The sequence below is a fragment of the Sus scrofa genome, chromosome 10, assembly GCF_054392235.1.
Source record: "Sus scrofa isolate SSC_HxYL_T2T_F1_AM1 chromosome 10, Sscrofa_HxYL_maternal_Yorkshire_Landrace_v2.0, whole genome shotgun sequence".
NCBI classification, from domain to species: domain Eukaryota; kingdom Metazoa; phylum Chordata; class Mammalia; order Artiodactyla; family Suidae; genus Sus; species Sus scrofa.
Genome location: NC_139392.1, coordinates 50,386,190 through 50,394,972, shown reverse-complemented (window position 1 = coordinate 50,394,972; position 8,783 = coordinate 50,386,190). Strand labels below are relative to the sequence as shown.

Genomic DNA, 8,783 nt, shown 5'->3' with positions numbered 1-8,783 from the left:
TAAGAAAGTGGGGCGGGGCACGCATGTGATGTTTCCCAGCTCCTCTGTGCCAGAAGTTCTCCCACTGGGGCCACCTCTCCGCTTTCCAGCAATGGCTCCAGGACCAAACCTGGTGCGCCCAGGGTCACCACCGCCTGCTCCTTGCTTCAGCTCCAGGGTGAATAATTACCATTCTGATCATGCCCGACTTATCTGCTCTTGCCACTCTGCCTCCTGCCCCACCAACCTGGAGGAGTCAAGGGCCAGCCCTGAACTCTCCAAGTGGACCAGCGTCTAGGCACTCCCCGCAATCTGGTAGGGCGCTTTCTTTCTATCCCTTTTCCAGAGCTCCCACGGTCTACTGTCCAGGGCTGGGCAGAAGCAAGGCCCCATGGAGCTGAAAGCCCACCACCGTGCTGCAGCGAGTTGCCCCTCCCACCAGCACAGAGCACTCTGGCTCAGCCAGGCATTTCTAAGGAGCTCGCCACTTACCCCTCCCCCATCCCCCACCGCAGTTGGACCCCAATTTGGTTTGGTTTGAACTTACCCTAAAGTCGGCCTGAAGCTGAGCCAGGGCACACTCTCCTCTCTCCTCAGCGCACTCTCCAGGGCAGTCGGGTGGGCAGGGGGCATCACTGAACGGGCAGGTCCTCATTGCCGCCGTTGGTCCTCATGGTCGCCGCACCTCCTCATGGTCGCCGCACGACTGCATTGTCTCCCACATCTCAGGAACCCAGCACAGGGAGCATATCCTTCCGCCCACAGCCACGCCCACAAGCGCTAGTTCTCATTCTCCAGCGTGGAAATTCGACCTGACTTGCCTTGGTAGTAGGATTCCCACCCCTCTGGGTTGGGGCTAGGTCTCCCTGCCTTGGATCGCGGATCTTCCTGCAACTCCAGCAGCCAACTGCAAGGTAGGAGACTAGAGTGTGCCCTGGGTAATCTAGCGATGCCCTGAGGAACAGTCTGGGCCTCACTCTAGGGCCAGGTTTGGTTATGGCCAGCACATAGGTTTGTGCAGGGAATGAATAGGAGTTTGATGGTGTCTTGTCTTACCTTTAAGTTTTTACTGCATTTTGAGTTTATTTTTGTCCACGGTGTGAGGGTGTGTTCCAGTTGCACTGATTTACATGAAGCTGACCGGTTTTCCCAGCACCACTTGCTGAAAAGATTGTCTTTTTTTCCCACTTTATATTCTTTCCTCCTTTGTGGGAGATTAACTGACAGAAGGTGTCTGGGTTTATTGCTGGATTCTCTATTCTGTTCCTTTGGTCTGTATGTCTGTTTTGGTACCAGTACCATACTGTCTTATTTGTAATATTAACTGAAGTCTGGGAGAGTTATGCCTCCTGCTTATTCCTCAGGATTGCCTTGGAAGTTTTGGGCTTTTATGCTTCCATATTAAATTTGAATTGTTATAGTTCTATGAAAAACATCATGGTAATTGAGAGAGATTGCATTGAATCTGTAGTTTGCTTTGGGTAGAGAGGCCATTTTTATGATATTAATTCTTCCAACCCAGGAACATGGAATATCTCTCCATTCCTTTGAACCCTCTTTAATTCCCTTGATTAATATTTTATAGTTCTCAGCATAAAAGTCTTTAACCTCCTCAGTCAGATTTATTTCTAGGCAGTTGATTTTTTTGGCCGCAATTTTAAAAGGTATTGTATTTTTGTATCCCTTTTCTAATATTTCATTGTTAATATACAGAAATGCAACGGATTTCCAAATGTTGTCTTGTGCCCTGCTAATTTGCTGAATTCATTGGTGATCACTTCAGGTAGTTTTTGTGTGGAGTCCTTAGGGTTTTCTATATGTAGTATCTTGTCATCTGCATACAGTGACAATTTTACCTCTTCTATTCCAATTTGGATAACTTTTATTTCTTTTGTTTGTGGGATTGTTGTTGCTAGGACTTCCAATATTATGCTGAATGAAAGTGGTGAGAGTGGGCATCCTTGTCTTGTTTCAGATTTTATCAGAAAGGCTTTCAGCTTTTTTCTATTGAGTATTATATTTGCTGTGGGTTTGTCATAAATGACTTTTATTTTGTTTTTGTTTTTTTTGTTTTTTGTTTTTGTTTTTGTTTTTGTTTTTGTTTTTGTTTTTTGCTTTTTAGGGCCTCATCCATGGCATATGGAAGTTCCTAGGCTAAAGGTGGAATCAGAGCTATAGCCACCAGCCTACACCACAGCCACAGCCACAGCAATGCCAGATCTGAGCTGCGTCTGCAACCTACACCACAGCTCATGGCAATGTCAGGTCCTTAACCCACTAAGAGAAGCCAGGGATCAAACCCGAATCCTCATGGATCCTAGTCAGGTTCGTTAACCACTGAGCCATGAAGGGAACGCCCGATGAATGACTTTTATTGAGTTAAGGTACGTCCCCTCTATACTGAGTTTGGTATGAGTTTCATTCTTACACCTTTGTAGAAAGCTGTGTAAATCCCACACTGTGGGATTCAGAGTTCACACTGGGGAAGAGCAGAGATCCCCTCCTCCCTGGTTTCCCAGGCTGATAAAGAGTCATCCAGAAGGTGGCAGTTGGAGGGTGAAAATCATCAGTATCTCATGTTCTGCATTGATGCATAAAGTGAGGCTGTTTTCCAGAACCTGGGCTCTGTGGTTGGGTTTCTGTGGCTCCTCATGCAGGAGCCTGGACCTCCTCACCTCAGGGCTGACTTTCTCACAGACTTTTTTTTCCTAGGGGCATGGATAGGATCCCTTAGTCTGCTTGGTCACCAAAGTGAGTCAGCGCAGTGTCTGTCCCTATCTGATTGAACAGCTTCCTCCCATCCCCCTTTCTCCCCATGGAATCCATGTCACAATCCGCCCTCCCATCCACCCCCTACCCCCCACCAGTTGAATGTTCCTGATATTTGGCTCCATCTTGGGATGTGGATCAAGTCAAAATTGGTAGAATTTACCATGAAGCCATCTGGTCCTGGGCTTCTCTTTGTTGGGAGGTTTCTGATTACTAGTCTCCTTACTAGTTATTGTTCTGTTCAGACTTTCTATTCTTTTCTGATTCAGTTTTTCTAAGTCATACATTTCTAGAAATTTATCTGCATCTTCAATGTTGTGGAAAACCATGGGCAATGAGGGGCCATTTTTGTGTGGCACTGAAGCAGCAGAGAGGAAGGGCAGTGAGGTCAGAGTATAGCTTCTTCTCTATTCTTTTCATGTGGTCCTTCTTGGTCTCTGTGGCCCAGGGATGATGCTCTTCATCCTTTGTTTTTGAATTTTAACATTGGTATCTTGCCTATGAATAGTTACCAGTTTTTTTTTTTTTCTGGTGAGGAGGACTGAATTCAGGAATAATCTATGTTGATTATGACACTCAGAACTAAAAATTGAAAGTCTTAACCCTTAACCAGTCTTTTATGTCGCTTCTTAAAATGAAAAATTCATGCAATTAGGACAAAAGTTGGGGCCAGTAGTGAGTCATTCTAGCTTCCCTTTGGAATGTTTTGTATGAAATCTTCCCTAAGAAGACTTATTTCATAACTTAGTGGGGCAAACAGGCTGTCCCTCCGAAATATTATCAGGATTATAAATCATGGTGTAATTTTCTAGGCCACCTAGGAGCTGTTTGGTTGAATATATGTACAAAAATCTTGAGAAGTTATAATAAACAGTAATTTTTTTCTTATGTGTAAAAGAAGAAAATATAAAAACCTATCTAAAAGGTCATTTGGGAGAGAAGAGCTATTTCAAAATTATTCTGAAATGGTGTTACTTATGCAATACTATTATTAAGCAGCAGTTACCCCTGAATTATCAGAGGTCATTAAAAAAGCTGTTATTTAATTTTTTTAATTTCATGGTATATTTGAGATATAATGTTGTGCCAATTTCTGCTGTAGAGCAAAGTGACTCAGTCATACATACATATACATTCTTTTTTAAACCTATAATTTTAATCAATGATATAATCTTTTATATAGTAATCACAAAATTCATATTGCTTTTTGAAAACTTTTCAGTCAACTTTGAAAATATCTTTGTAATTTATCATGAGACTTCATGGCATAACTGAGAACCTGAAGCACAGAGAAGGCTCTTGCCAACAATTCAAGATGAAAAGCTGAGGTCTTTACCCCAAGACACTGAAGGATATTCCCTTTGCCAGTGCTCGACGGTGGAAAAATATGGCATGCATTAGATTGGTACTGTTACCATTTCACCTGAGTCAGCAATGCATTCTCTTGTCTTTTCTGACTTCAGGAGTACAAAGACAATGACTGGGGGAGAAAATATTACAAATATCACAGACTTTATCCTCCTGGGATTCTCAGATTTTCCCCATATCAGAGCAGTCCTCTTTGTTGTGTTCCTGGTGATATATATTTTGACACTGACTTGGAATCTGTGTCTCATTGTCTTGATAAAGATGGATCCCCACCTCCACATACCCATGTACTTCTTCATCAGTAATCTGCCCTTTATAGATGTATGCTATGTGAGCTCTACAGCCCCCAAGATGCTCTATGACTTTTTCCAGGAAAAGCCAACTATCACCTTTGTGGGTTGTGCCATTCAATACTTTGTGTTTTCAACCATGGGATTGAGTGAGTCTTGTCTCATGACAGTCATGGCTTATGATCGATATGCTGCCATTTGTAACCCACTCCTCTATTCATCAATCATGTCACCCTCTCTCTGTGGTCGGATGGTGCTGGGGTCCTATATGGCTGGACTCTCTGGTTCTCTGTCCCAAGTGTGTGCCATGCCTCAGCTCCACTTCTGTGGGCCTAATGTCATCCACCACTTCTTCTGTGACATGCCCCAGCTGTGGGTTCTTTCCTGCTCTAACACATTCTTTGCATGACTCTTAACTGCTATATCAGCAATGATCTTTGGGATAGTAAATGCCCTAGTTATCATGATATCCTATATTTACATTGTCATCTCCATCATGAAGATCACTTCAGCTAAAGGCAGGTTCAAGGCTTTCAACACCTGTGCTTCTCACTTGACAGCAGTTACCCTCTTCCTCTCTTCTATACCTCAAGTACCTGTGTCTATTTGAGTTCCAGCTCTGGTGGTTCCCCCGGCTTTGACAGATTTGCATCAGTCTTCTACACTGTGGTGATTCCTGTGTTGAACCCTTTGATATATAGTCTGAGGAACAAAGAAATCAAAGATGCCTTGAAGAGATTGAAAAAGAGGAAAGAGTGTTGCTGAGGCAACAGACTGTGATGTCTGACATGTTTGTCCTGTTAGAATCACCTTAACACACAATAATATTCACATGAATGGAGAATAACAAAATTCATACTGCCTTGGACCAAAAAGGTTTAATGTGACAGAGATCATATGCCAAAATGGACATACGGCTATATCCTACCACACAATCAAAATATCTTTAAGTCCTTGTGGCCCATTATTTTCATTCTACATGCGGTGTGGCTTCAGCATTTATTCACTTATCAGCAAGTATTCATGAAACATCAAGGTTTCAGACTTTGTTGCTTTCTTTTTGCCTCCGAGATGATGTCTGTTCAATCTTAAACTTATGACCCGAAAGGAGAGACGTGACAGAAGTCCCAGGATTGTGGAAAACTTATCTCCCAAATATTCTGATGCAGCCTAATCTAGACATGGCGGTGACAATTGTTTGCTCTGTGTTTCTGACCAGAATGAACATGAACAGATAGAGGGGATGTACCATTGGTCAGAAACAAGGTATACATTTGGCCTGACTGTGCCTCCTGCAGAGAGTAGTCTGGGATAACGTATATTTGTGTAAGGCTTCTTTCAGTGCTTGTTATCTAAGTCTCTGGCTACATCCCAATCCCCCCAGCAGCTGTAGTCCAAGGAAGGAGGAGGTGATTTAAATCATGAAGAGGAATGGAATGATATATGCAGCCCCTTCTGGGCTATTTACTTATGAATCTGTTGGTGTAATTTTTTGCATCTAGTATCCAGTGGGGATTTTTGTTGGAGATGGTATCCAAAAATCCACGTCACAGTCAATAACAATTTCTTATATTGTAGGATTCAAACCTCTCTCCCATTAAATTTGGAAAATTTACCATTGGTAACATAGGCAACAGGATCATTCTTATCAAGAAGTTTCTGCTGTTTCAAACATCTCAACATGTTTGGTGTGATGAGAATTGTGTGAGAATTTATGGCAATAATGGTGTTATTTACTTATATTCAATATTGCAGAGGAAGACCAAGTATAGAAAACATATATACTTTCCTTCCTACTGAAAGTGGCCAACATTTTATGTCCTAGAAATTTATGGTTTTGTAGGGATTGTATAATGGTTGGAGTAGAATGGTTAGAGGTATTGTAATGCTGATATTCTAGTTAACCTCAAGGGATAGGAGAGGAAACAGGCTGTGGTTTAAGCAGTGTTGTTAATTCTAGCCATCTCTTGTCTTCAGAAGGAAGATGTAAATTTGTGGTCCTTGTGTTTGGTTAAAAAGAGGACTAAGGCATGTTCCTGACTGTTGAGTTTCCAGATTTCCCAACTTCAACACACTGATTAAAGTGTATTATTAGTTTACATATTGCCCTTGGAGAGTCATTGGATTCTTAATGTTGTTTTGGGGTCTCAGTTTCAATGGTCACATGAATTATTCTGTTAAACAACTGTAAATGAAGAGACATTTGAAGCTCTTACCAAGTTCTCCATGAGTTTGCACTTGCACACAATTGACAGAAGAGGAATTGTTGATCTCTTGGGAGAGTGTGTGAGGGGTTACCCCATGCCAAAAAATAGTGCAATGTAAATAAATGTTGTGTGCCCACCTCACATCCATCCGGGCTTAGGTACATTTTCTTAAGCACTGCTCTTTAAAAATATGTATGTGTGAGTGTAAGAAGCTCTTTGCAGGAAATGGTCCTCAGCAGGAAGCCCCTTTGTTTTGTCATTGTAGCAGAGATTTATTATAACTAAGCTTAAACCATGCACCTTCCTGTTCTACTCATCTCAGGCCCAAGCACACCTTTCAGATCTTTTGATCAAGCAATATCTCACCTAAGCTGTGGTTTCCTTCCCTAGATCAAAGAGGTAGACATGAAGAATAAGAAATTAAAAGATGATCAGATCTCTTCCTTAGCTTCCACATTTCAGTTATCTCATTAATAAACTGTGAACAAGAGAACATCTCAGGAAAGGTCACAAGATGTTGACAAGCCTGAATGTCAGGAGGTGCATCAATGGGAGATGGTTAAGTATCTGATCTCTGGAGTTCCTTTGTGGTACGACGGGTTAAGTTTCCATGTTGTCACTAGACTGGCTTGGGTCCCTGGCTTGGTCCATGGCCAGGGAACTTCCACATGCCACATGTGTGGCCCTCCCCTGAACAAAATGACTCTGATTCCCTATCTGAAGGACTAACTGAGATTACTTCCCTTTTTCCCTTTAAAACCATTCATGGCAAAGCAGAATCTACAGAGATGGTTTTTGGACACACCATATTCACCATCTCCCTAGATGGCTAGCATTCTGATTAAAAGCAACTATCCTTGCAATGGAGAGCCCAACCTGATTTTGATAACATGAGTCCTATTTCTAATCGGTCTGGGGGCCTCAGTAGGAGATAAGCCTCTGCTGTGTGTTTATAGCACAATATTGTTGGTGATGATTACTATGCTATGCCTTAGACCTCCAGAATGTATTCATCTTCCTATTGCAAGTTTGTACCCTTTAACTTCATCTCCTCATGTCTTCTGCTCCCGCATCCCCTGGTCATCATCATTCTGATTCTGTTTCTATGAGATTGGCTTTTTAAACTTCACATAGTTGTGATATTATTTAGTACTTTTTTTTCTGAGTCTGGCCTATCTTAAGTATCATAATGCCCTCAAGCTCCACACATTCCTTTCAGTCACAAATGAGAAGATTTCTGTTTGTCTCATGGCTGAATAATATTCTATTTTATGTGTGTACCTCTTGTTCATTTTCCATTTGTTGCTGAATTTTTTGGTTGTTTCCATATTTTGGCCTTGTGATGAATTCAATTAATATGGAAGTGCTATCTTTTCAATATTATATTTTTATTTACATTTTATATATAGTCATAAGTTGAACTGCTGGATCATATGATAGATCTATATTTAATTTTTTGAGAAACTTCATACTGTTTTCCATAGCAGTGAAGCCAATTTATCACCCACTACCAGTGTACAAGTGTTCCTTTATCTCCACATCTTCACCAATTCTTGCACTTTCTTTTTTCCTTCATGATCATCAGTCTAATGGTTGTGAGGTGGTATCTCATTGTGGTTTCAATTTACATGCCCATGCAATTTGAATACAGTGAGAACCATGCTGAGACATAGTACAAGTAATATGTCAAATGGTAAAGACAAGGACACAATCTTAAAAGCTGCAAGAGAAAAACAATTTCTTACAAACAACGCAACCTCCTTAATGCTATCGGGACATTTTCATCAGAATATTTCCAGCCCAAAGGAAGTGGCAGGATCTATTTGAAGTGCTGAAAGAAGAACTTGCCAACCAAGAAGAGTCTACCTGGAGAAGTTGTCCTTCACAATTAAAGGAGTGAAAAACAGTTTTTCAGAAAAGCAAATCTGATGGATTTTTCACCACTCGATTGGCTTTACAATAAGTGTTAAAGGAATTTTTTCAAGCTGAAATAAAATCTCGCTAATAAATAACGGGAAACATATGATAATATAAATGATTAGTGGGGGTAAATATTGCTAAATTCAGGACATTCTTATGTAGTAATCATGCTGATATAGCAATCATAAACCTAGTATAAATATTAAAAGAGAAAATAGGTAAAAATAACTACAACTACAATAAATTTAAT

The 8,783-nt window shown here is 41.1% G+C and overlaps 1 pseudogene; it reads left to right on the top strand.

The window, feature by feature from the left end:
- The first annotated feature begins 4,224 nt into the window (after positions 1–4,224).
- Positions 4,225–5,171, top strand: LOC110258168 (olfactory receptor 5AN1-like; annotated as a pseudogene).
- The last annotated feature ends 3,612 nt before the right edge of the window (positions 5,172–8,783 follow it).